Genomic DNA, 8,258 nt, shown 5'->3' on the forward strand with positions numbered 1-8,258 from the left:
CAACGCCGGCGGCCGAGGCTCCGGTCCGGCCCGGAGATGCGGAGAGGACGACCAGAGACGGGGAGCTTCGAGAGAGACCAGGAGAAAGAAAGAAAACCCGCTACCCACGCGTACTCGTAAAAGTAATCATTTAAAACTTTCATTAGATGTTTCAAAGACATCCCGTTTAATATTTTTCGGTGCAACTCATCGAGCGTCTCATGTAGGATTACCACATCATTTAGGATGTTTCTTTGTTTCATGAATGTTGTTTATGCGAATCCTACAACATGGCCATCCACCAAATATAGCTTAATAGTTCCAGTCTTTGTAAAGACTAGCAAAATTGGCGCAGCGGCACGCCGCGCCGGTAAAAGTATACTCAACGTTACAATACTTGCATAGTAGTGCTATGTAGGGAAATTTCATAAATATTTCTGGTACACGCAAATATGAGTCAAAACCTATAGTTCAATGGTAGATTAAGCAGTTGATGTTGCTTGTCCCATACGCATGCACCTGCACTTTTACAGTTTAAGGCTTATATGGTTTATGATTCAGCAATTGGTCGAAAGCAGACCGCATAGATCAGTAAGCCAACCTGGTCTTCAGCAAGACTCAGTACCTAGTGATGCAATCACCAATGTGTTCCATCATTATCCCCGAACAATGGCGGTCAAACAGTACAGACTGATTAGAGAACACATTATTTACAGACAAAATGTATTTTAGGAAACGCCTAAGTAGAGGCAATCCATTATATGTATGCTTTGGAGCCAACTATCAAATGTGGCCGGTCTGACTGCCATCGCAATAACTTAAGTGTAAGTCATTGTTATACGACCGAGTTGTCCGATTTTGCCTGCACGAAATAGATCCTGAAAGCGCAGCTGTAAGGAACGATACCAGACTACATGATATATACATATAATCATTTTTCTTGTGCCCTTCTAGTCGTTAGACCCAGCTTTCCCAGTAGTAGTCTTCATCGTCAGAAGAAAGAACAATGATCCCCTTTCCCTTGACCAAGGGTGACTGACTGGGAGGACTATTGTTTCCTTTGTAAGAGCAGGTCTAACAGACCCCTTAAAAGCCCCAACCCCGTAAAATAACCGCCAATATACGGGGTAGAGCTCTACCCGGCCGTCTAGCAGACCCCGTAAATCAGCCTCCGGTATCGAATTTTTACAGTTTTGGCTACGGGGCGGCTCCTCGCCCCTTACAAGTACAGGGTGGGAGGGTGAATACAGGGCGAACCCTCACCTTGGCGGGCTGAAATTTCAGCTCGTAATCGCTTCGTGCACCGTAGCGGGCGGCGGCCATGGCGGGCGTCCGGAGCGGGAGCGGGCGCGGCCGGCGTGGGGACGGCCGGAGCCGGGCGCGGCCGGAGCGGGCACGGCCAGGGCCGGCGGCGGTCGGGGCAGGAGCGGGCGTAGCCGGTGCGGACGCGGCCGTGGGGGCGGGGCGGCCGGGGCGGGAGCAGGCGCGGCCAGCCATGGCCGCGCGCGGCCGGGGCGGGAGCGGGCGCGGCCGGCCATGGCGGACGGGGCGGCCGGGGCGGAGCTGGAGCAGGCGGCCGCCGGAGCTGGAGCGGGCGGCGGCCGGAGCGCAGCGGCCATGGCCGGGGCGGGACGGCGGGCGGCCGGGCGGAGCAGGGCCGGCGGCGGAGCAGGGCCGGCGGCGGGGTGCCGGGGCAGGGCAGGGGCGGCCGGGGCAGGGGCTGAGCAGGGGCGGCCGGGGCAGTTTTGAAGAACTGTGATGCACGCACGAGGAGGAAGAAAGAGAGAAGGAAGAAGAGAAGAAAAAAAAAATTGGCATATTCTGGGAATATTCTTCTTTACAGTTTAGACATACGGGGTCTGCTAGCTCGTCCGAGTTTTCGGCCGGCGAAAAGTGAATACAGGGCCCTGTACTCGCGTTTTAAGGGGCGAAAAAATACGGGGCCTGTTAGACATGCTCTAAGGTGGTCAACATTTTCACCGTCGGCGAAGCCAGCACTCTTCGCCGCGGTAAGCTTCTCGGTTCTCGCCCAATCAGTGGCATCGAGGACCCGTGTGATGGCAATGGCTCTATAACCCAAAGAAAGTACGGCTCGAATACCATCTGAAAATCAACAACATAACTTCGTCAGTGGATAATACTGAGATATAACTAACATACCAGTAATTTTCAAGCAAGGAGAGGATCTTTGCCTTCTCAAAGCTATGGGAAATGCATCCATAGAGCGTTTACCTAATACATTGTTCCATGTACATGTGTTGCATGAAATGTCAGTACCCCAACATCATTCATGCATTTACGTGATATTCTTTCCCAAAATTTCACTCTTCGATGAAATGGCCGGCTTCTTCTGCATTAAGAGTAATTTTATTTCCATTCATGTTTTCATTAGCACAATATGTTTGAGACACTGATTAGTGCATGAAGACCACTGAATTTCTTCGTGAGCACCAAGGAAAATTAAAATAACAGGTTGTTTTTGGCCTTGCGACCTGATAGCTCCCCGAACATGCAAACTTAATTTAAACTTCCCTAGAATGCTAAAAACCCAAGAAATCATTTCTTATCTGCGGTGACGTACCAACAAATTAAAGAAGCAGAGCATGCAAGAGAAATCAGGTTTTTAGTTGAAGAGAGTGCCATCATGCATTTAGTATATATCACTATTTGGTGTGGGAATAAAAAAAGGTACATAGTCGTACTGACTTACTAAAGTCTGCAAAGTATGTAGTGACTATGCAATTATTCATCGTTAATTATCGCAAAGTTACACAGTTGTTTTCTGTACCGGCTTATTTGCAAAGAAATGTAACACCTTAATTTTATCAAAATTAATATGCAGCAACAAACTACTTGAAAAGTCATTCTAGTGCGTTGATATCACCCAAACTTGGTGTGTGAGAGATTGCAAGTTAATTACTCTAGAATCCGGGAGACATCATTTAATAGAGCAGTGAAGTCTAGTCAGACTCTAAACTATGTACTGCCAACACAAGTAAGAAGCATGCGTGCAAAATAAAGGAAACCATGTCATTTGGATTCCTCTATGTATATGTTGGCTATTAGGTTCTCATGTGACATTATTTGTAACTCCTATGATATTATTTGTAATCACCTTACCTGAGAAGGGAAAGAAAAGTTTCTCTATCTCTCATAGGTAGATTTTTTATAATCACGCTAAGTAAATTCAAGAGTAACAAAATAGCACTTTTGCAATAGAGACAAAGAGGATAAGAACCAAAGGATCGAATTGGCCCATCTATTTGATTTTCTGATGGTCTTGAATCTCTCGAAGCTATGGTCCTATCAACTCTAGTTTCTTTGGCAGATTCAGCATTGTAAATCTGAATGGTTAAATCATAGAAAAATACATCTTTGTAACTAATTGAAGAATTGATGATAAAATATGAATGGCCTTCGAAAGAGACAAATATGGTCCCAAATTTTCAACTACAAAAACAAATGGTTGCATTTCTTTGAATAGGTAGCAGTACTCTGATGATAGAAGAAGAGTGACATTCAGATCAAGCGGAGACATGCACAAACTCAGTATGAACCTTAAGGACATTACACGGGATCTACAAAACGCGGAGACATGCAAAAACTCGGTATGGACCTTAAGGCCACTACACTGGGTCTACAAAACGGCTAATGCTTGCTTTTTCGGTGAGTGCGCTGGGTTGGCCGCCCTTTGATAGAGGTAAATCTGTTAGAAGCTTTGAAAGAAAAGGTTATTGTTCAGAAGAAACTTGTTTTCAAACTTTTGCAGAATCAAGAAAATAACCAAATGATGTCTACGAAATAATCCATATGGTATCACTACATAAGCAGGTTGGGAGGACTTACAAATCAAAGTGAGTGCAACTCTGAGAATACAATGCCACATAAAATTCCATTTCATTTTTATCAATAGAGTTTCACCTAAGATGTACTGTACAAATTAAACTTCCTGTGCAACTGGTAGGAAGAGGAGCCATTAAATTCAGCATGTATATCCCGACTCAATGTCACCTAAGGTGTAAAAATCTTCTTGCAACTGGTAGAAAGAGGATTTATTAAATTTATCAAGTACTCCCTCCGTTCTCTTTTAATTGACTCAGATTTAGTACAACTTTGTACTAAATTTGAGTCAATTAAAAAAGAACGGAGGGAGTATATAACACTTACAACCTTTGGTGGAAGAGCAAGATCTACATCTCAGCATATTTCCGTCCGCCTTAGCACTATGCCCTTCAATACTTTTTCCTTGAGAAGAGTCATGGCCCTGTGGCCCTCAAAACTCGCTGACCCTGTAGTAGCAGTCTCGCGATGTACTCTCAAAGAGTGGCTTTGTGTCAGCAGATATAATTTCATCAATAAAATTATATAAATATAAGGGACATATCAAACTCTGTAACTGAACTTACTCCACCAGCAAGACTGGTGAGTGACCACGGTCACATTTTTTCTTCATTTTGCAGGAGATTAGGGACCGTCAACCAAAATGAAGAAATAAGGGCAATGGTAAAAGTAGCAAATCAAAGATTGCGTGACACAACTGCAAGCAGGGAACAACATCAAAACAAAATATATTTTTCCTTTTAATAACCAAAAAAATTGCAGATATACAACACGGTCTAGGCAAACCAACAATTACCTTACAGAGCCACCGTTTCTGAGCAAATTGGCCAAGCACGCCGAAGCACAGTAACATGCTTCCACAGTAGCGATTTAATAAGTAATAAATCAATTATCTCATCCCTTCTACCTCCTTTAACAACTGGAAATAGTTGCTTAAAATCACCTCATAAAACCGCAGTTTTCCACCGAAAGGAAGCAAGCTTCAAGAGCTATCATTCACTCAACATATTTTGTATATGTGCTTTCCAGCAAAACGTATTACTTGTTGCCTAAAACAGCAACGGTCAGGCCTTTACTCAATGACAACAGACATAAAAGTAGGATTATCAGATTCCCAGTGCTGAGTACACTTTTCAAATTCAAGAACAGTGGTCTGTTTTTTTACTTCAAGATCTAAAAAAAAGTAGAGGAGCTACTCAACGTTTTCTGAAATTACGCACGAACATTTTCTGTTGTGATGTCCAAAATGAGAAAAAATAAATCTGAACGTTCTCTAGTTTGGGAATGATCTACAGGATTAAGTACCTCTCTAAGAAACCATTAAATTAGGTACCATAGTGGATACGAACTACTAAGCACCTATTTATATTCTGACTGGAGCAAAAAGATAGCACCAACACCAAGATATATTAGAGGAGCTATAACCAACCTGAAGCACAAAAAGCAGAACACCAACGCCACCCCCATCAGGCCAAGGCAGTACACATAAGTACTGATGATATGGGAACATTGCACTTTGTTGTAGAGCCTACAACATCCTCCATAGCTAGCCCTCTGCAAAGATTCCGGCAAGAGAATCAAGAGAACACTTTGAAATTAAGTTATTTCAAACTGGGATTTTAAAATACCATACAACACATTATGAACGGATTCATAAGGCAACAAAATAGTTTCCAAGGATGAGAGGTTGGGAGATGCATGTTGCAGAGTAGTGCATCAATCTGTTGGCATTCTTTACATCTAGTTGGGTATCTATGAAAGCAAAATCCGCACCAAACTAATTAGTTTTTTTTTTTCCTTTTGCTTCCTGTAAATTAGGCCTACAATAGTTGAGCTACAGATAACTGAACAAAGTAATTCAGATGATACATTAGGTGATTTGAGTGTAGAGCACGATATTAAGCAAAATTATCATGTATTCAGCGATGGTATTATCAATTTATTTTGTTCACAAATTGGGATGTACCTTTCCATTACTAATCAGCTTGTTTTGCCTCATAGCCGTACACAGCCATCTATCTTAAGGTTTGATGCAAGACCAAGGTGCATGAATTGCTAACAACTCAATCTGAGGGGCGAGTAGGCAAGGAAAACGAACCAGAACTACTAAGTTCGCTGGTGCCATCGTCCATGAGGCATGAGGTGGCCGCCATACAGGGAGGGAAGTAGCCGGATCTCGGGGAGGGGAACATGGACTGCGGCTGCCGCAGAGGAAGGCGGCACCCCATGTGTGAAGAACAACAGTACGCCTACCGCAGACCTTGCAGGACGGCCTCCGCTTTGCCGCCGTGCTTCCCATCCCCCTCGGCCTCCTCCTCCTCCATATCCGGTTCCTCCTCCTCTTCCTCCTACATATCTGCCTCCACCTCGATCCCCGCCTCGTGCTCATCGCCTCTGCCTCGGATGCCACCGAAGTGGGGCGCTCTATGGCAGAGGTCGCCGCCTCCTCTGCTGGATTGGGGGGCGCTCTAGGGTGCGGTCGCCACCATAGAGATGTTTTAGAGAGAGGCTAGAGGAGTTATGGAAAAGGATTCACCTGCCACACGAAGTTGTCCCGTGCCTTAGTCGTCGTCGTCTCGCGCCGCAATCGCCGCGACCTCAAATCACCGTCGCCTCTGCTCGAGAGGTCGAGCGTGTCCATGCCCGTGAGCCCCGCCTTCGCGCGCCTGTAACACGCAGGAGTCGCGGCTCCGTGGGGGAGAGGCGCGGCCCTTGAGCCCGCACCGTGGTGCGCCCGTAAAATGCCGCAGCTAAACACGGGAGCTGCGGCTTGGCACAGCAGCTGTTCGACAACCCTAGCCCCTCTCCCTCTGCTCCTGTATGAAACGCCGCCGCCGTCGCCATAGTTCCGGCAGCTCAGACCTGCTGCTCGCCGGCACGACCTGGCACCGCACCGGCCTCCTCCGCCGTGGAGCCTAACCTCGGTTGCCGGCGCGATGTCCTCGACGGCTCGGCCTGCTTGCGCAACTCTCCGATGTGGTGGCCGGCCTTCCTTGCCGGTGTGACGGCCTCCTGTCGCCCAGATCGCGCTGAGATGCCAAATAGGTGCTGGGCCGGGAAGGATGGCGGGGACGGTGTGGAGGAAGAGAGAATATGAGACAAAAGATGGGAGAGATGAGGCAAAGATAAAAGATGAACGTGGTTGGAAACGGTGGGACTGTGTGATCTCTGGAATGGGCACCGCTTTGACCGTACGGTCACACAAAGCCCAAGACTTTGGGCACACCAAAAGTAACTACATCCACCCAGGGAACAAAGAAAAACATTAGAAAAGGTAGCATGGAAATTCTAAGGGAACACCCAAAATGTACACGAAAAAATACTGTGCGAATTAACACACGTGTCAACTCCATGTTAACTCAAAAAAAATCCAAAATTGTGAGAAAAAAGATGTTTGTTACCAAATAAGTATAGTATATATATATATTTACTGTGGGTTCTTTCTGCTTCGTTAATCTTGTATAACAAAATTATCTCATTAGAATTACAAATAACTGAGTAAATTTGGAAAATCTGATTTAGCGGCGTCCCAAAAGCGGTGGAAAACCACCGGAGACCATGAGCTTTCAGAGAGTTATTATCCTACCATCCCCAATCATGACCATTTTTTCAACTAGTATATTATAAATACTAGTTGAATGTTCGTGCGTTACTACGGCTCTTGTATTTTTTATCCGTTATGCATATAGATGCCAATTTTCTTATAAAAATCTAACATAATAAAATAGGTCACACCATGTTTAATTGATGTGTTCTTATCTACCATCAAACAAATGCACTTTTTAACCATGTGGTGACAAGCTACAGTTTTCTCTGAGACACTCTTCACAATGTATCCTCTATGTTCCGTGTTAACCCTTTGGTTTCTGCGTTTTCTTCATTTTTTTGTCTGCCCCCAACTTCTAATGGAGGCACATGAAACACATCTACTTTGTATTTCTCCCTCATTATGTTGTGGTCAACATACATGATCTGACGATTCCTTGCCCCTCTAATGTTCTTTAGCATTTCTACTCTTCGCTCGCTAAAGAAAGCATCTGTGTGCCACAAGAGTGTGGCCTTGTCGTGGTTGATCAAGAGGTGGTTGGAGACGGTCACGGCGGTGGAGGCGTTGATCACATCGATGAGGTTGTCGGTGCAGGACTCCAGGGAGAAGCGGAGTAGATGACGCTCATGCTGACATGTTGTCGCCTTCCGACATTTGGCAGTCTGTCACCTGCCGCCATGCAGTGGTATGCTGGGTCACCGCACTCTTTCCCCGCCAACAACCTCCACCGTGCGCCGCCGATGATCCCGGCCTACACGGGTCGACCCCTCCGATTCCTACCGGCAGGAACATGCGCGCCGCCTCGCCGCGTTCGTTCCGCCCGCTTGTGCGCGCGAATCCCCGACCAATCAGCCGGAATCTCCGCCGCGCGCGCCTCGCCGTCGTCCGGTAC

General features: G+C 46.1%; 1 long non-coding RNA gene across 1 annotated transcript; it reads right to left on the reverse strand.

Moving 5' to 3' along the window:
* Positions 1-4,308: 4,308 nt before the first annotated feature.
* On the reverse strand, positions 4,309-6,940 carry LOC139830998 (uncharacterized). The gene is made up of 3 exons (XR_011744754.1): positions 6,356-6,940; positions 5,249-5,373; positions 4,309-4,868 (listed from the first exon to the last, which is right to left on the reverse strand). It is a non-coding gene; the product is annotated as an uncharacterized lncRNA (long non-coding RNA).
* Between the last annotated feature and the right edge of the window lie 1,318 nt (positions 6,941-8,258).

Source organism: Lolium perenne, chromosome 5 (genome assembly GCF_019359855.2).
Source record: "Lolium perenne isolate Kyuss_39 chromosome 5, Kyuss_2.0, whole genome shotgun sequence".
Taxonomy (NCBI): domain Eukaryota; kingdom Viridiplantae; phylum Streptophyta; class Magnoliopsida; order Poales; family Poaceae; genus Lolium; species Lolium perenne.